This window comes from Coturnix japonica, chromosome 25, assembly GCF_054131305.1.
Source record: "Coturnix japonica strain WE chromosome 25, WE-NBRP24, whole genome shotgun sequence".
Classification (NCBI taxonomy): Eukaryota; Metazoa; Chordata; class Aves; order Galliformes; family Phasianidae; genus Coturnix; species Coturnix japonica.
Window position 1 is genome coordinate 516253 of NC_140687.1, and position 20009 is coordinate 536261.

The 20009-nt window shown below is 45.9% G+C and overlaps 2 pseudogenes across 1 annotated transcript in view; one reads left to right on the top strand and one right to left on the bottom strand.

The window, feature by feature from the left end:
* LOC146756820 (uncharacterized) overlaps positions 1 to 20009 on the bottom strand; it is a 188625-nt pseudogene that overhangs the window by 99832 nt on the left and 68784 nt on the right. The gene's annotated exons all lie outside the window — the stretch shown is intronic.
* LOC146756822 (uncharacterized) overlaps positions 1 to 20009 on the top strand; it is a 37849-nt pseudogene that overhangs the window by 9053 nt on the left and 8787 nt on the right.

Genomic DNA, 20009 nt, shown 5'->3' on the forward strand with positions numbered 1-20009 from the left:
CATCACCACTTTTAGGTAACATCAGCAGTAGGTGGTTTTGAGAACTACATCAGTCACCTTTACAGAGTACTTTTCCCAACCCTTTTCTGAGGGCTTGCTTGATTTCAGCAAGCCCAGGGCTACTTCCACTCCTGAGAGGATGTACGGACATCTGCCAGAGGATTTAATCCATTTGCCACCAGGTGTTCCCTCACGGATCTGTGGAGGTGGTGCTCCAGCAGGCTTGCTGTGTTTGAGTGTTGGGGGCTGCATTCACGGTGTTCTTCCATGAACCAGGTGCTTTTCTGCACCTCCTGCTGGATGGTTGGATGGCCATACCATTTTCTAACAGTATTTCTGCATCTCTTTCCTGGGTAGCCGTCCCCTTTAGGCGTGCTTGCAGTCAATCAAAAGATACCCCAGTTGGCACAGGCTGTCCTTGTTGTATGTCCTCAACTTCCTTCACCACTCAGACCTCCAATAAAACTCCCCTTTCCCATTCCTCGTGTATCACTCTTCAGTTTCCTTAACTGCAGCTAGGGCAGGCAATAAGCCGTCATTCTGCTGCCTCTGTTTGCCTTAACTGTGTAGAGGCAGTGCCTTTAATTAGTGCTATGGGTGCAGTTTTGCATCTGTTTGGAGCCAAACCCTACAGGTGGAGGATGTGTGGCCTAAAGGATTGTAGGCGACTCGGGGAGGTCTTCGTTTATTGTGTGAATAAGCATTACCTGCACAACTTGCACCACGTAGTGCAGCAGAAATATTGTGGAATATCAGTCGCTTTTGATTCTGGGAGGACCGGTGCAGTTCTCCTTTGCTTCATATGTCAATTCCAAACCCGACACGATGCTGATAACACCTTTCCCATTTTGCATCCTATTACTGCCCCCAGTGACCTCTGCTTTCTGCTCAACTACAGCAGTCGCCACGAGAACATTCACAGAAGAATTTGGGACGTGCTTCATGTCTCTTGTCATCGGTTTGTTTCCCTTCTTGCCATCCTGCAGACTTTGCCCATTGGTCACAAGTGGATCCAAATACAGCATACACTCCTAAGGGAGAAGCAGGACTATATTTGTTGATATAATAGGGATATGCTGTAGTGATTTAACAGTGACACAGCAGGATCGGAGGTGGCTGGATACACTTGGTTATTTACTGCATGGAGGGTAGGGTTACGCACACACCTACAGGAGGCCCTCCCATTGAGTCACGAGGCTCAGAGTAGTTCCCCTTTTTTTCTCATGTCTTCAGACCACAGAGGTAAGGAGCTAGGATGTGGCTGGATCCTCTCCTAGTCCCAAGCTTGGTCAAGGCTTTGTGTGGAAGGAATCATATGTGCACAGTCCCTCTAAGACAGAACCTTAGAGAATACATGAAAGCTCCAAAGTAACCACGGGTGTCTTACAGAAGATCTGTATTGAGAAGGAGTCTTGATGTCAAGCTGCAAGGGATCTCTGTGCAGGTGTGAGCAGCAGAAACAGCCCTGCTCGAGGGCAGGTCCTGTGGTGCAGCCCGCTGCTGTGCAGCAGAGCTGGAGGGGCACTTGGGCTGCTCCCTCTTTTGGGGTAAGATGACTGCCTCCTTGCCGTGCTTTGTCTTAAGTCCCCTCTCAGTCTCAGCTGTTGAACTAAGTGTCAGCTACCAGTTGTTTCAGCCTCCCAGTCTGAGACAGCTTTGTGACGGTTCATCTCTTTGAGCCAGACTGTTTCCTGTGCTGCAGCTCATTGTCTTTCTCTGCAAGGCTGGGCAGTGCCCTGCAGAAGGGCTGAGCTGGGACTGGGACTGCTGCATTCCCTCACAGCTCCCCTGCCATTTCTCTCTGCAGGCTCCAGTTCAACTTCTGCCTTCCAGCCGTGATCATCCCAGCCTGCAGGAGAGCAGCAAATGGCCGCAGCACATCCAGTTGAGGTAGGGGTTGGGGAAGCAGGCAGGAGAGGCCAAGGGGCCAGGGATGTGAATGCAGGGGAAGAGGGAGGTGTCCTCAGCCAGCGTGTGTGTGGTGGGGACAGAAAAGCAGCTGGGGTGTGAGGTTCTGTCCTGTGCGAGCTGCTTGCCTGGGCCTTGGCTGTTCCCAGCAAGGAGCCTCTTTGCTTGCAGGAGCCCGTGAGCTTTGAGGAGGTGGCCGTGTATTTCAGCAGGGAGGAGTGGGCGCTGCTGGACCCTGTGCAACGAGAGCTCTACCGGGACGTGATGTTGGAGACATACCAGTGTGTGGCCTCGCTGGGTGAGAGCTTGTTTGCCTTTCCTCCTCGTTAGGGCACCTTTGGCTGTGCAGAATGAGCCTCTGCAAGCCGGGCCTTGAATAAACACCATGCAGCTACATATTGACTCACACCACAGTGCCAGCAAGAAAGGAGATACTGAAAAGCATGAGTTTCAGAAGGGATTAGTATGCACGGCACTCTGATCAAAGCCACAGAGTCAGTGCTGGCAAGCAGGCATCAGCCAGGAGGGAGAAAACCAGCCCTTGTGTTGTGTGTTGCTTGGTGCCACCAGCTCCAGCTCACAGATGAATCCCTGGTTACTGCTATGGAATTGAGGATTTTCCATGCAATTGCCATCAACATTTTGATGCCTTGACCACTGGTAGACTGTAAGAAAACAAATAAGCTGTTGTAAAGTTAATTTGAAAGAAAAAATATCCCTTCACAATGTTCAGAGATGTCAAAACATTCTTTGCTCCAAGGGAAGCTGTAGGCACGGTGTCATTTAGACCTAAATGGTGGTTTCTCCTTGGGGAGGGGCACAGAGTGGAACTGTTGAACAGGCACTGTGCCAGCATGAGGGAAATGCTCTCTTGTTCCCTGTTTCTCTCCCTGAAGCTCCACTTCCAGCCCCCAAGCCCATGGTGATCTCCCTGCTTGAACGAGGGGAAGACCCCTGGATCCCAGATGTGCGTAGCCCTGAGACCATGCCAGGAGACCTCAGCCCAGGTGAGGTGGTGGAGGGAAGGGGAATGTTGGGGCTGTAAGAGCCTTCTCTGCCTGTGTTTTATTTTGGGCACTGTGTGCTATTGCTGCATTTCCTCTGTCATCCAGCAGCTGATGGGATCAAAAATACAAAGGAGGTTCCGCAGAGAAATTGTGTAGCGGAAATGCAGCTGAATCACATCTCTGTGGAAGAAATCAGAAGGGATGTCCAGGAAGTCCTGCAGCAAGGTCAGGGTGAGCACATCAAGAAGCCCCTGGGAAAGCGTCTGGGAATGACACTGAGGAACCCAGTGGACTCCAGCATAGGTCCAAAGCAGCCTGAGGAAACCAGGAGCAAGGATGTGTGCCAGATGAAAAAGCAGAATCCATGCACTGAGTGTGAGAAAAGCTTTAAACTGGATTCCAGCATCACTAGCCACCAGTGCACGCACTCAGCAAAGAGGCATTATGAGTTCTGTGATTCTGCAGGGAGCATGAAATGGAGACTCCACCCCACTGGCCAGCAGTGCATGTACACAGGAGAGAGAGCCTTTGAGTGCTCTGACTGTGGAAAGACTTTTACGGACAGTGGGAGCCTCACTTCCCACCAGTGTATCCACAGAAGAGAGAGACTGTACAAGTGCCTTGAGCGTGGGAAGAGCTTTAAGGATAGTTCTAAACTCAAAATACACCAACGTGTCCACACAGGAGAGCGACCGTATAAGTGCCTTGTGTGTGGGAAGAGCTTTAAGGATAGTTCTACACTCAAAATACACCAACGTGTCCACACAGGAGAGCGACCGTATAAGTGCCTTGAGTGTGGGAAGAGCTTCAAAAACAGTTCCAGCCTCACCATCCACCATCACATTCACACAGGAGAGAGACCATATAAGTGCTCTGAGTGTGGGAAGAGCTTCAAATGGAGAACCCACCTCAAAATACACCAACGTGTCCACACAGGAGAGCGACCATATAAGTGCTCTGAGTGTGGGAAGAGCTTCATAAGCAGTTCTGATTTGAAGCACCACCAGCGCATCCACACAGGAGAGAAACCCAATAAGTGTCCTGAGTGTGGGAAGAGCTTCAAAAGGCGTGCTGAATTGAAGATGCACCAGCGTGTCCACACAGGAGAGAGACCATATAAGTGCTCTGAGTGTGAGAAGAGCTTCATAAGCAGTTCTGATTTGAAGGTGCACCAGCGTGTCCACACAGGAGAGAGACCATATAAGTGCTCTGAGTGTGAGAAGAGCTTCATAAACAGTACTAATTTGAAGCGCCACCAGAGCATCCACACAGGAGAGAGACCCTGCATGTGCTCTGAGTGTGGGAAGAAATTCAAAAGCAGCTCTGATTTGAAGGTGCACCAGCGTGTCCACACAGGAGAGAGACCATATAAGTGCTCTGAGTGTGAGAAGAGCTTCATAAGCAGTTCTGAATTGAAGATGCACCAGCGTGTCCACACAGGAGAGAGACCATATAAATGTCCTGAGTGTGGGAAGAGCTTCAAAAGGCGTGCTGAATTGAAGATGCACCAGCGTGTCCACACAGGAGAGAGACCATATAAGTGCTCTGAGTGTGAGAAGAGCTTCATAAGCAGTTCTAATTTGAAGCTCCACCAGCGCATCCACACAGGAGAGAGACCATATAAGTGCTCTGAGTGTGAGAAGAGCTTCAAAAGAAGTTCTAATTTGAAGCTCCACCAGAGCATCCATACAGGAGAGAGACCCTGCAAGTGCTCTGAGTGTGGGAAGAGCTTCATAAGCAGCTCTGAACTGAAGGTGCACCAGCGTGTCCACACAGGAGAGAGACCATATAAGTGCTCTGAGTGTGAGAAGAGCTTCATAAACAGTTCTGATTTGAAGCACCACCAGCGCATCCATACAGGAGAGAGACCATATAAGTGCTCTGAGTGTGAGAAGAGCTTCATAAGCAGTTCTGAATTGAAGATGCACCAGCGTGTCCACACAGGAGAGAGACCATATAAGTGCTCTGAGTGTGAGAAGAGCTTCATAAGCAGTTCTAATTTGAAGCTCCACCAGCGCATCCACACAGGAGAGAGACCATATAAGTGCTCAGAGTGTGAGAAGAGCTTCAAAAGCAGTTCTAATTTGAAGCTCCACCAGAGCATCCATACAGGAGAGAGACCCTGCAAGTGCTCTGAGTGTGGGAAGAGCTTCATAAGCAGCTCTGAACTGAAGGTGCACCAGCGTGTCCACACAGGAGAGAGACCATATAAGTGCTCTGAGTGTGAGAAGAGCTTCATAAGCAGTTCTGATTTGAAGCACCACCAGCGCATCCATACAGGAGAGAGACCATATAAGTGCTCTGAGTGTGAGAAGAGCTTCATAAGCAGTTCTGAATTGAAGATGCACCAGCGTGTCCACACAAGAGAGAGACCCTGCAAGTGCTCTGAGTGTGGGAATAGCTTCATAAGCAGTTCTGATTTGAAGCGCCACCAGAGCATCCACACAGGAGAGAGACCCTGCAAGTGCTCTGAGTGTGGGAAGAAATTCAAAAGCAGCTCTGAACTGAAGGTGCACCAGCGTGTCCACACAGGAGAGAGACCATATAAGTGCTCTGAGTGTGAGAAGAGCTTCATAAGCAGTTCTGATTTGAAGCACCACCAGCGCATCCATACAGGAGAGAGACCATATAAGTGCTCTGAGTGTGAGAAGAGCTTCATAAGCAGTTCTGAATTGAAGATGCACCAGCGTGTCCACACAAGAGAGAGACCCTGCAAGTGCTCTGAGTGTGGGAATAGCTTCATAAGCAGTTCTGATTTGAAGCGCCACCAGAGCATCCACACAGGAGAGAGACCCTGCAAGTGCTCTGAGTGTGGGAAGAAATTCAAAAGCAGCTCTGATTTGAAGGTGCACCAGCGTGTCCACACAGGAGAGAGACCATATAAGTGCTCTGAGTGTGAGAAGAGCTTCATAAGCAGTTCTGATTTGAAGCACCACCAGCGCATCCACACAGGAGAGAGACCATATAAATGTCCTGAGTGTGGGAAGAGCTTCAAAAGGCGTGCTGAATTGAAGATGCACCAGTGCATGCACACAGGAGAGAGACCCTATAAGTGCTCTGAGTGTGGGAAGAGCTTCATAATCAGCTCTGAACTGAAGATGCACCAGCGTGTCCACACAGGAGAGAGACCATATAAGTGCTCTGAGTGTGAGAAGAGCTTCATAAGCAGTTCTGAATTGAAGATGCACCAGTGCATGCACACAGGAGAGCGACCCTATAAGTGTCCTGAGTGTGGGATGAGCTTTAAAAGGCGTTCTGAGCTGACACTGCATCAGAGCATCCATCAGGAAAAAGAGACCCTTTGAGTGTCCTGAGTGTGGTAAGAGCTTCAAAGGGAGTTCTGAATTGAAGCTGCACCAGCATATGCACACAGGAGAGAGACCATAGCTTCTGTCGGACATTTTAGAACATTTTGGCCAGGCCTGCATGCAGGGAGATGCCTGGGAACTTGTCTTTTCTCTCCCTCAGAGAATCCCATCTGCTGTGTTACCAGAATGTCTGCACCAGTGAGCTGAAATGGCAGGAAGCCTTGAGTGTGAGAAGGGCTTTGTGCCTAGCAGAGAGCTCCTCACACTCCCAGAAGAACTTCATGCAAAGCTCAGTCCTCATTAAACATTACAGTCCACAGGACAGGTAGCTACTAGGAGTGCATCTCCTGCAGGAAGAGTTTCTCTCAGGGCTGGTGCCTCATTTCTCATGGGAAAACCCCCAGCAGAAGAGACCCTCAAAATGCTGGAGAGCCCGGGGATGAGGGAGACCAATGCTTCTCTCCATGCAGGAAGAGTTTGCAAAGGAGACGGCATCACCGATACCCTCTGCAAAAGGGACTTAACCCAGGAGCTTCAGATGGCCTTTCCTTGCTGCCCAAAGCACTTCTCTCACCATGCCCGCTTTCCACTTCTACTCTTCCCACCAGCTGCTTTTTGATGCTGTTTCCTAGTGGAGAAGTGGTTGTGTAGGGATCTGCTGTGTGTCTGTGTGCATGTGTTGCTCTCAGTCATTTCTGAGCGCACTGATGCATCCCAGAGAAGGGTCAGCAGAGCAGTAACATGGCTCTTGGAGGTTTTCTGAGAATCTTCTGTAGTGGAAAGAGAAGGGGGTGAATAAAGTAGCTGAGTTGTTCTGGAGCTTTCTTCACTGTAGTCTTGTTTTTGCTCTTAAAATAAATGTCAGCATGTGGAATGAGGAGAGGGAAAGGTGCAAGCAGGGTTTGGTTTTGGTGCCCTCTCCAGCCCACTGCTTGCTTCTGGACAAGGCATTTCCTTTCTTAATAGGGGAGATGCTCCAGGCCCTTCACCTTCTTCGTGGCCCTCCGCTGGACTCTCTCCAAGAGATCCCTGTCTTTTTTGTACTGGGGAGCCCAGAACTGGACACAATATTCCAGATGAGGCATTAATAGGGCAGAGTAGAGGGGGACGATCACCTCCTTCGACCTGCTGGACACGCTCTTTTTAATGCACCCCAGGATGCCATTGGCCTTTTTGGCTACAAGGGCACACTGCTGGCTCATGGCCAATCTGTTGTCCACCAGGATGCCCAGGTCCCTCTCAGCAGAGCTCCTCTCCAGCAGGTCTTCCGCCAGCCTGTACCGGTGCATGTAATTATTCCTCCCTAGGTGCAAGACTCTACACTTGCTTTTGCTAAACCTCATCCGGTTTCTTACTGCCCAGCTCTCCAGCCTGTCCAGGTCTCGCTGAATGGCAGCACAGCCTTCAGGCATGTCAGCCAATCCTCCCAACTTCGTGTCATCAGCAGACTTGCTGAGGGTGGTCACTATCCCCTCATCAAGGTCGCTGATGATGTTTAACAAGACCAGACCCAGTACAGACCCCTGGGGGACGCTGCAAGTTATACGCCTCCAGCCAGACACCACACCGGCAATGACAACCCTCTGCACTCTGCCAGTCAGCCAATTCTCGACCCACTTCACTGTCCACTCATCTATCCCATACTTCCCCAGCTTTATAAGGATGTCATGGGGGACAGTATCAAAAGCCTTACTGAAATCAGGGTAGACTACATTTACCGCCCTCCCCCTGTCCACACAGCTAGTGACATCTTCATAAAAGGCCACCAGGTTGGTGGAGCACGACCTCCCCTTGGTGAACACATTCTGGGTACTCCTGATAACCTCCTTATCACCCAGTTGTCTGGAGATGGCATCCAGCACAAGCTGTTCCATCACCTTCCCTGGGACAGAGGTGAGGCTGACTGGCCTATAGTTACCTGGGTCTTCCTTCTTGCCCTTTTTGAAGACTGGAGTGACATTGGCCGTCCTCCAGTCTTCAGGCACCTCCCCAGTTCTCCATGACCTCTGAAAGATTACAGAGAGCGGCTCAGCAACGACCTCCGCCAGCTCTGTCAGCACCCACGGATGCACCCCATCAGGTCCCATGGATTTATGGACTTTAATGTTTCCTAGGCACTCACGGACCACCTCTTCCCTGACTAAAGGGAAATCTCCCATTCCCCGGACTCTCTCATCAACCTCCAGGGTCCGGGATTCCTGAGGGAGAGCCCTTTCACTAAAGACAGAAGTGAAGAAGGCGTTCGGTATTTCCGCCTTCTCAGCATCCCCTGTTACCAGAGCACCCCCCTCACTTAGTATGGGGCCCACATTCTCCCTAGCCTTCCTTTTGCTGTTAACGTATGTTAAAAAGCCTTTTTTATTATCCTTTATCTCCTTAGCTAGATTCAACTCCAGGTGGGCTTTGGCCTTCCTGGTCGCATCTCTGCAGTCCCTGACTACATTCTTGTATTGTTCCCAAGTGGTCAGACCCTTCTTCCACATATCATGTACTTTCTTCTTTCCGCGGAGCTTTCACATGAGCTCCTTATTCACCAATGGAGGTCTCCTTGCACCTTTTCCCGATTTCTTTGTCACAGGGATGCACAGATCCTGAGCTTGGAAGAAGAGCCATTTAAATGCTAACCAGCTCTCACAGGCCCCCTTGCCTTCTAGCACCCTGGCCCACGGGATAGCCCCAAGTAGGTCCTGAAGGAGATCAACGTTGGCTCTCCTAAAGTCCAGGGTAGCAATCCTACTTTTTGCTTTGCTACCTCCACTCAGGATCTCGAACTCCACCATCTCATGGTCACTACATCCCAAGCTGCCCCCAACTTTTACTTCCTTAACAAGTCCTTCCTTATTGGTGAGAATAAGGTCCAGCAATGCCCCACCCCGCGTCGGTTCCTCTACCACCTGCATCAGGAAGTTATCTTCAATGCATTGCAAGAATTGTCTGGACTGTGCATGCCTGGCCATGTTGGTCGTCCAGCAAATATCTGGATAATTGAAATCCTCCATAAGTACCAGTGCCTGGGAGCGTGCCGCTACTTCTAGTTGCTTATGGAAGGCCTCATCAACCTCCTCCTCCTGATCAGGAGGCCTGTAGTACACACCCACATCAGTGTCCCCTTTGCCAGCCTGGCCCTTGATTCTCACCCACAAGCTCTCGACTTCTACATTACTCTCCCCCAGGTGGAGTTCAATACATTCTAGCTGCTCTCTCACATAAAGAGCAACTCCACCACCCCGCCTTGCCAGCCGACCTTTCCTAAAAAGCACATAGCCCTCCATGACAACATTCCAGTCATGCGAGCTGTCCCACCACGTCTCCGTGATCGCAATGAGATCATGGCCACTTGACCGCACACAGAGCTCCAATTCTTCCTGTCTATTCCCCATGCTTCGCGTGTTGGTATACAGGCACTTGAGAGAGGCAACATCTTCCCACCCCTCTCCATGACTTTTAACTCCATTGTCTGCACCCAGCGAGCTCTGCTTTGAGTCTTGAACTGCCACCTCAGACCCAGCGGCCCTCGTTTTGTCCCCTTCCCCCATCCTACCTAGTTTAAACACCTGTCAATAAGTCCTGACAGTTCCTCGGCTAGAACCCTCTTACCCCTTTGAGACAGGCTGCTTCCGTCTGCAGCTGTCATGCCAGGTGCCGAATAAATTGCCCCATGATCAAAAAAACCAAGACTCCTATGTCTGCACCAACTCTTTAACCATTTGTTTAAGAGGTGGGTTTTTAGGCCCAACTCAGTATCCCTCCCTGCCACTGAAGGTACAGATGCAATAACCACTTGCACACCTGTTCCTTCGATTACGTCCTTCCTCCTCCAGCCTGTGTCTGTCCCAAACTCTCTCACTTTCCAAACTCTCATCATTACATAAACTACTAACATCCTATTTCAGTTTCACCTCCTTCTCTCCAGGTGTCCAGTGCTAACACTGGGATTTCAGGTTTCCTACATCTCTGCACATGAAGGCTATTCTCACTTCCATTGCCCCCTCCTCCGCACCTCCCCCCTTTGCTGCTTACAGCAAGTCTCCGTACCCGGCTCTCTCTCACTCCAAGAGTTCTTGCAAGGGGGGGAAACAATACAGGGGGTTGCTCTCATACCAGCACAGATAAATTCACTTTCTCTTTAACCCTTTTTCCTTTGTACACGATTTCACTATTTGTACCGTCAGTTACACTTTGACACACCCTCAATTATACTTTTGCATACCGATAGCAATTACACTTTCTTATACCATCAAAGCAGTTTGTCCCATTCCCTTCAAACCCCACATATCAAACAGTACAATTTTTCAGTTTCCACAAACACCCTTAATACCATATAACTTTCCCTTAGCAATCCATATCATTCAATTCCTTGGGCTGTTCCACCCTTATCTTTATGGCCTTATTTCATGTTTTTCTTGATTCCCGATTTCATCTTTATCCCCTAGTTTTAATACAGTATTCTCAAAAAGTGGTACTGTCATCCCGGTTCTCTCTACCCCTGTTATCTTTAAGGCCTCATTTGTTAATTTGAGTCCTTACACCTTATGGGCCAGTGATGAATGAGCTGTCCCAGTATCAACTAAATCCACAACTTCTTCCCCCTCAGGTCCCACTTTTATATTTACCAGGGGCTCCTGGTGGGACCAAAGTTTTGAAAGCCCCAGAAATTGATCTAATTGTTCTGCTACTCTTATAGGATCTTCAATTAAAGATTTCATTTCCTTCTTAAAATTTCTAATTTCTCCACTAGTGAGTGGGGAGTTTACATAGCATATTTGTCCTTGTCCCAGTGGGACCTCCCATAAGGGATACACCGAGGTGCTGGTACAGCTAGTGTCTGGGAAAGGAGAAATTTTTATGTCCCTTTTACATTGTTTTAATTCTCTCCTGAGCCCAGCATTCCCCCCCCCCCCCCCCCCCCTTTTTTCTGTGAAATGTCCCTGTGTGCTTTACCATTTCCTCTTACTGGGGCAGTGCCTGTCTCCCTTTGTGCTACATTGGGGCTATATCGGGGGGGGGAGATTCTCAGGAGGGTCCCATTGATTAGTTCCTTTTTCTAATTCCTCTCCTTCCTGGTCCGGGCCTTTTTCTTTTTACTAATAACAGGCTGATTTCTTGTATCCAACAGGAAGTATATTCTGATTCCTCCTTTGAAAAGAGGTTTTGTTCTTTACATATAAATTCGAGATCTGACAAACCCAACCTTCATCAGATCCGTATTTTGGCCAAATATTGATTTTCCCTGTAGTGGCTCTCTAGGCCATATCTAACACAATATTTAAACATCTTTTCCTTATCCTTTTTCCTGGTTTTGGGATCATTTTAACCCGTCCTCCAACTCATACACTAACCACCAATGATTACATTATTTGCTGAGGGTGTTCTTGCTTAGAGTCCCTCCCGGTTCCCCAGCAATATCCCTCCGATATGCCAATATACATCCTAAGAGACTTTCTTAGGTATCTCTTTCCCTTATGTTCGTACACACACGAGGAGGGGGAACAATGGTTCAAAAACAAATTTCGTAAAGTTAACATGTTAAAGCGGAGGTAACACAACCCTATTGTTTCTCTAATCTGGATCATTATCACATTTAAACCGCGGTATTTTCTACAACAAAAGCAACAGGGTCTCGATACTAATTGTGGTTTGCCTTTTGTGGGCTTTTTCCCCCACCCGACTCCATATGCACTTCACTAATATGTGCGTTACAATTGCCACAATACTAACAACAATTAATAAGACAAAAACATCGTAACAAATACAAAAACATCGCAACATATAGAACATAGAGGTGTTTCGCTTCGTCCGTCCCTGGCCGTTTCCCTCGCGGGAGGACGGAACCGCGGGTCGGGACTCCTCACTCACCCTGCAGCTGTGCTGCGTCTCACTCACAACCACACTCACACAGACTGCACAAGACCGGTCTAGTATCTTTCCCAAGGGGCTATCTTTGGGCACAGTGTTAGGGACCCTTTTACCCTGTTATACGGAGCTCCTATTACCCATCCCTCCGGAGTGCTACTGTGAACTACCCAGCTCACAGGCTCCCACACTCCGATTCTCGGATTTTTGGGCCCAATCCCTCGGGAGCACCCGCTCCGTCTCTGGGATTAAATAGGGGTGTACTGCTGGCACTTCGTCAAGTGCGCAGGGTACCGTACACCAACAGCTCCCTCCCGAGACTCTCGCTTTCAGCACCGCAGCCGCTTCGTCTGTCTCCGGCCGTGCCCCTCGCGGGACAACGGAACCGCGGATTGGGACTCCGCACTCACTTCGCACTAGAAGTGCGTCTCAGCCACACACGCTCAAGAGTCTCAACCCAAGATAAGAATTAATTTCCCTTACCTTGATCCGTGCACGAATTTTCCAGGTCTGCAAGGGTTAACACCTGTGCCTGCCTAGCCCCTTGGCTTTCACAGAGTCCGTCCTTTATGTAACAATCTCGGTTTCCTATTGGCTGTCCTGAGAAGTCACCTCACCACCCAGACAGGACCGCTAAAATCAGCGGAGTGCACTTATCCTGTCCAGTGCAGTGGGGAACACCCCAAGAAGCGATAATGAATCCCGGACGAGCCCCCAAATTGTTGGAAATATCCTCAATAAATTTTGGTCAGGACGGTATCTCTGATAAAAAGCAGTTTTTATTCGCGATTGCAATGGCGGGCGCCCTGATTGCAGAAGCGCACCTATGGACATGATGTTACAGTTTTTATACCTTTTCTCCCAGATATTTTCCCCTCCCATCTCCCCTTTGGTTGGGTATTACAATTTTACCCGAGGTTTGCATTTGTTAAATTTGTTAGTTCACTTGCTATCTTGTCAGTCGCCATCCTGCTGTTTCTGTCTCCAAGATGTCTCGGTACTCTTATCGTATTGATATGTTGATTCCCTTCAAAGCTTCTTCTATTCTGTCCTAGAGGCCTTTGTTAAACAAAGGGCCCGGGGAAGGGGTAATTCCAGTCCTTCCCGATATCTCTTCAGGCACCTCCTAAGGTATGTCACGACTTGTATATTTTTACAATGCGTACAACAAAACACTAAAACATACATTGTTGCTAGTTTATACAGGCATATTGTTAGTTCTATTTCAGACAGCTGGACAGACAGGAGCTGCAGTCTTTGTACCTAATAACTTCTACCTAATAACTACAAACTGCTCCACTTATATAATGAGACCTTGAAATAAAATATTCTTATCTTATTCTAAATGCAGAAACAACATTTGATTCCCACAGTAAGAAGGAACTGAAAACTGAAATGAAGTGTGATGTGACCCAGCCTGACCCACAAATTGCTAACAAGAGGGTAGAATTAGAAGCAAAAATACCACTGTAAGAAGCCATGCTTTTTACATTACTGTCTCAAAGTTTGCTGAAATGGACAAGTTCAGGCAAGTCCTGGCCAAGGTTCCAGGACTGCCTTTGTCTGAGACACACAGGAACCAAGGTTCGAGAAATCCCTTTGTTTAGGAGATGGACAAGTCCGGGAGCTACGAAAGGGAGATAAGATACTGATCAATGGCCCTTAAGTGGTCTTTTGTGTAGGCCTATCTCAAGGAAGATGGCCATCCCTGAGGACTGATGGCCCTTAAGTGGTCTTTCTCTCGTGTTGGCTCATCTCAAGGAAGATTGACATCTCTGAGGAAATCACAGGACTCTGACCCGAGCCGTCCCGAAATGTCTCGAAAGCTGGAAAGAAGGATAAAAAGGGCACGGACAAACCCCGAATTTGGGGAGGTTTTCTGACACCAGATGCCTCACTACGGAAACAAGGAGGTTTTCTGTCATCAGATGCCTCTCTACGCGAGCGCCTGCATGCTGAAGAAGATGCCTGCATGCTGAAGAACCTTTGAGGGTATCTATGTATCTGACCTCAGATTCCTCCACCATTGTCCTACTGCTGCCTATTATCTGTTCTGGGATTGCTGCTCGAGACTCTGCTTCGAGGGACCTCGCTGCCCGAGACTCCACTTCCTGAGACCTCGCTACTCTGACCATCTTCTCTGCGTTTCATCGATCTGCGGCCTGCTACTTCGCTGCTGCTCTCCCCTACGCTTATTTTGCCCCGGACCAACGTTAACAACGTGCTACGGGACGCTGCTGCATCCAGGAGGTGACTATTCCCCGCTTTAACGTAATTCTTCTCTTTTCTACCTTTTTTCTATCGCCTACTTTCCCTTCCCCATCACCCTAATTTTGGCATTCGCCGCTCCCCCTTCCCCATCCCCTCAATTGTCTATTACTTCCAATAAACTGGTCGGATCAACATTTGAATGTTCTTCTTCTTAATCTCACGCCGGGCATAACATATCAAAAGAACCTTTGCCTCACTCCTAAATTGGAGCGAGACAACCACAAAACTAGGTTTTATGTGCAAGAACCTTGCAAACTATGCAGGAGTCAAATACAGGCCACCAATATTCTTACACCTGAATTAATTTCACTAAATCCTAAATTTCTGCATTTGGTAAATTATCCTGTTTTTGACATCTGACAAATAGCATTTCCTTTTTTTAAACTATCAGTGAAAATTTTAACACTTATAATGAAACTATTATTATTCCTTACTGTATATTATTATTCATTACTGGGATAATTTAAATATGCTGCTGCCTTTTAGGGATGTAACAGTGTTTCCAGAACAACATTAGAGATTAAAAAAATAATTCACAAGAATAAAAACAAGTTTTCTTCCACAGCATGTTGGGAGCTCAACTGACCTTGCTCAGGTCCCAAACAAAATCTTCATAATGAGGATTTTTCATTTCCAATTACATAAATCAATACTGTCCAATACTGTTTATAAACAAAGGCAATAACTCATGTAAGATACCAAACTGATTCATTTATAAAGGTAGGTTTAAACAATATCACTCCCTGTACAGAAAGTGTTGGGGGAAAACACACTGGACAAATGACCACAGAGGCTCTTCCAGGATCCCACCTTAAGAGGCAAGAGCTTTTCCATTCATTTACATTTATTTTATCCAGCCATTAGTTCTTATCCACAGACTGAAAAACTTCTCTACTGTCCTTTCATAACAGGCTCTTTATTCCCATAATATTCCCTTCATTGAATTCCAAGCAGCTTCAATCAATGTTTCTTGAATATAGTAGCCAGAACTGCAAGTAATATTCCAGCTGGAAGAACATTGTACAATGCCTTAATTGCAGCTTATTCTCCACAGAATATCTTTCCCTATACATCTTCCACTCTCACGTTCACTTCTCTCCAGTTATTCATGCTGCAACGATAAGGATTTGTACTGTCTCCCAGGAGGGTTGTTATTGGCCTTGACATGCCCAGTCTCACTGGTTTTTCTGTATCTGTACCATGTCCCAAACGCATGTGTTCTGCTGCACATGCGTTTCCTCAGTTGTCACCTACTGACAACACACCACAAATTCTCATAAGAAAATCCCAACGAGTTTTTGGTGCCAAGGTCATTACTGCAAACAGTGCAAGACTAGCCCTCAATTTGAGCCCTTGGAAAATCCCCTTATTGCCAACATTTCTCGTTCCAATCACTCCTGCAGGAATTTTTGTTGTTGCTTATGGCTTTTGAGGTGGTTGCCCTAAATAAAAAAAAGAACCACAAGCAGTTGTTTCCTTCAGCAAACACCAACTCTCGCAACGATCATCTCTTTTACATGAATTAGCTGTTTACTGTCTGGCACAGCCTCAAGAGCACAAGTGAAGTATGACATATGGGACTACATCTCTTCTCTTTGTCTGGAGGAAAAAAGGAATTGGTTGTTCTATCAAAGAAGGAATTCAGTTTTGTCTTGCACAACTGATCACCTGCAAATCTACTTGAACTCTGTCTCATTGTTAAAAGATGGGTTAGATGCTCATGATTAAGCCTTGCACATGCTGAAGTCAGGCATGCTTCCATTAATAATGTCAAAGCCTGAACAGTTACATACCACCAGAGCACAGCACAGGAATATACTTAATGCAATACCAAAAATCGTATTTGCTTATTGAGTTCATACATAGCTCACATTCAGTGGGATGCAGGACAAGAATGAAGCTGACAGTTTCAGCTGCTTCTCAACCCCTCCAGTGCAAACACAACATAAACTCATGGAAGCAGTTCTATGAGTGGCAAAACAACAGCCCCAAGAGCTAAGAGAACAGAAGCAATCCAACCAGTTCTGCCAGATAAGTGCTGTAGTGGGAAGGGAGGTGGTTTTGTCCATTTATTTTTTGCAAATGTTGAGGTGCTAAAATAGAATGTGTTTATCCCCTTAGATCTTTTTCACTGTAAATATTCTGTTGTTAATAGCTAGTAAACTAAAGGCTGAAAAGAACAGGCTTTATATTTGTCATAGCAAGCCCATTAAAAGAAAGCAGTATAACCCACAACTCTGAAAACAATCAAACAGAAATCTTCATGAGCATTTTCCACTTTGGGAATGCATTTAAATCCTAACATTATGCCTGGTGATGACAAAAACCGTCAACATTTATGGATGCTTAACTAATCTTCACCAGCAGGTAATAAGCTATCTGTTAATGCACACATGAGAATAACCCCACTCTTGAGCAGCTGTCTCAAAGTTACAAACAAAAGCCAAGCTTATCACTTCCAACCCATGGGGCAGACTCACCAGTTTTAAAGTGTAGCTCTGCTCTCAGAGCTCTGTGAAAACCTCTACTGCTGAAGCTAGACACTGAGAAGGATACATGCTTATGACAGAAGCAAAGCTTTCATTGCACAGTAATAAAATGTAATGGAATACTGGCGGGGAGGTTCAACCTCTACTGCCATCCCACTAACATCTGCCTCTGATGTCATGGGCTGACATAATAAAATAGGAGGCATTACTTTCAGAGCAGCCCTCATAGATGCATCACAATGGGGTCCCATGTTTTACAATAAGATAATAGCAGAATGCACATTAAAAGCACAAAGTACTGTTATTTTGTTGAAAAAATAATAATTACACGGAGCAAAGAAAAACATGTTAAACAGACCCACAACGACTGGTAATGGACATGTAAGCAATGGAAACAGATATGACTGTTAAAACTTTCGTTTAAGATCTGTCCCAAAACATCTGCTAACGTGATCATAAGAATTTAATCACCCCTGATTAAAAAAAGTTACATTTCCTTCAACAGGATATTTAGCTATTGCTACCAAACAAAGCAAAGAACTTTTTAATTAAAGCTTCACATCCAACAGCTGTAGCAGTATCAAAGACTTTGCTTCTCCCTTTAAGCAGATAGGAAATACGAGCTGTACCGCACAACATTTGAAGTCTTTCTTAATAGCTCAATACTACCACATGCAAAACAAAAGCACGAAACCTGGCAGGACTTTTCAATTCCTGCTGTATTTTTCCCAAGGCACCAGACAATACAGCTGATTTTCATAACCCTTGGAAGAAGCACAACACCTGCAATTCAAGTACAATGCTTTCCACCATTTCCATTAATCAAAAAGACAAACATCTCAAAGCTTCAGGAGAATACTGTATTCCATTGAACCTAAACTGCACTATGCCGAACGTGGTGGAGTTACAGAATACACTGATTTTTAATAAACATTAGTTTTCCTGAGCTCTTCTGGTAAACCAAGCTCAGATTCTGACGCTGAAAAGGAAATTCTCATAAAAACTAACCTGGTATTTACTTTTGGGCTTCTAAGATAACACAAAAACATTTCAGATTTGGTGTTGAGGAGACAATTCTATTTAGGCATGAAGAAATTAAGAAGAACAGAGAGTACTTCTGAGGTTATCAGAACAGGACTAGGGAAAGCAGGAGGAACAGAAAAACAAGGACAGGAACTACATGAAGCAGGACTGTGCTAACACATTTCAAGAAAACTACTAAGACAGAACTAGAAACACAGGAAGGGAAGACAATGTATTTTTCTGTAACTGATTACACTACAAAGTTTTGCGTGTAGATGAAACAAGATATATCCATATCTACAGGAATGAGAAGAGTTAACCAAAAGCCTTATCCAACTAAAACAGACCCTGCTGTCCTGAGTCTTCTGTTCACATCCCACTGAATTCAATTCTAAAAAGGCCCTGCTCTACAAACAATGCAATTCTGAATTGCAGACTTGAATTCAGTAGTACTACTGGATGGATTTTAAACCTCAGACTGAGTCTTGGGAATACATCCAGAAAAATCTCAACAGTTAACATTAATCAAAATCAAAGAAGAGATATGGAAAAAATCTTTGAAGGGAACCTGAAGTACAGGAACACACAGTTCATGTTAAGAGATTAGAAGTACTCCTGAAAATAAAGAGGAGGAAGCGTTGCAGCAAATAAAACCAAAGGAACAGAGAAGGAAATGGAAGGACAAAAGTTAAGAGGTAAACAGTGAAATAAATCCCCTGCCGGGAAGAGAACTTTCAGACATCCAGGTGAGAAGATTGTGACAGATGGATTCATTTACTCAAGTAAGACAAATAAAGAGGATGTGCAAAACGAAGACATCACAAAGACAAGGGCAGAAAGCAGAAGATGCAAGTAGACACACAGCAAAGAGTCCAGAATTTCTATTGGGGTTTCATGGATTTGTTAACAAAACCTTGTCTGAAAAACAGAGACTCTTGGGAAGCAGGCAGGAATACTATCAGTTTTGTAAGTTACTCAAAACCAGGAAAGTCTATCTAGTAAAAGACTGGACACTTCTGAAACCAGAAAATAATGCAACACAGGTTTTGAATCTATGTCTATTCAGTTGAGGCAGAATTCAGGCAAGGTGAGACAACAGATCTCAGACTAGAGGACTCCACAGGCAAAGCAGCACAACGGAACAGAAAGCAAACAGTGCAGAAGGACAAGCTGAATCAAATTACTTCTGAGTGCCAACTACATACTACTGGAGACAAAGTACAAGGCCAAAACAGAGTAAAAAACCAATAAACAATTTCAGGATTAAGTATTCTCAACCCTTTGAAATTAGGCACAAGCCTTTTCTTTACAGCTGGGAAGCAGAATTTCTGAGAAATTCTGAAGTGTTTAACAGTGGAAACACTTTCCAAAATATTCCTGACTATTCACGTTTTTCTTCTTTGTAAATTTCCTAATTCTACAGTAAGGAAACAGAGTGAAGAAAGGGCTGTCACCCTTGCCACAACTAATGGCAACTAAAGAACAAAGGCACAATAGTAAGTAATACATAGATTTCTGAAAACACACAAGCAGCACAGAATAACAGCACTGGGAGGGACTAGGAACAAGTCATTTTGCCCATCCCTCATGTCTTACAGCAATAAAATCCATAACTAGACTAACCCCAATATATGTCTAAGCTGTTACTGATGAAAATTCTGTAGCTTTTCCAACCTATTCTTCCCAAGCTCTACAAGCTTTACTACTCAAAGGCAGTAACTAACACGAATCTTCCTAACTGATACAACCACTAGTTCATAGCCTGTTTGCCATATAACAAGTTTACTATTCTTCTTTACAGCAACCCTTCATATAGTCACATACAACAAAGCAATTAACTCCTTTGTCTTAAGCTTCAAGCTACTCAATATGTTTCACTAGCACAGTCGGTCATTAAGAATTCATTTTACTTAGGTCCTGTGCAGTTTTTTTTTTTTCCTCTTTTCTTGTTTCCTAAAACTGTTGTGCAGACAGTGATCACTGACCCTGTGCAAGAAAAATCACAAATTCACTCCTCTGTATTTGTCCCAACCAAAGAGTATCCTGTTGAGAAAGTCTGTTCAAGATCAGTTTTCAACCACATCAAAGGACATACTCTTCCTCATTCAACCTCAGCAGCTTCAAGCTTCAGCTTTCAAGCCATGAATGAA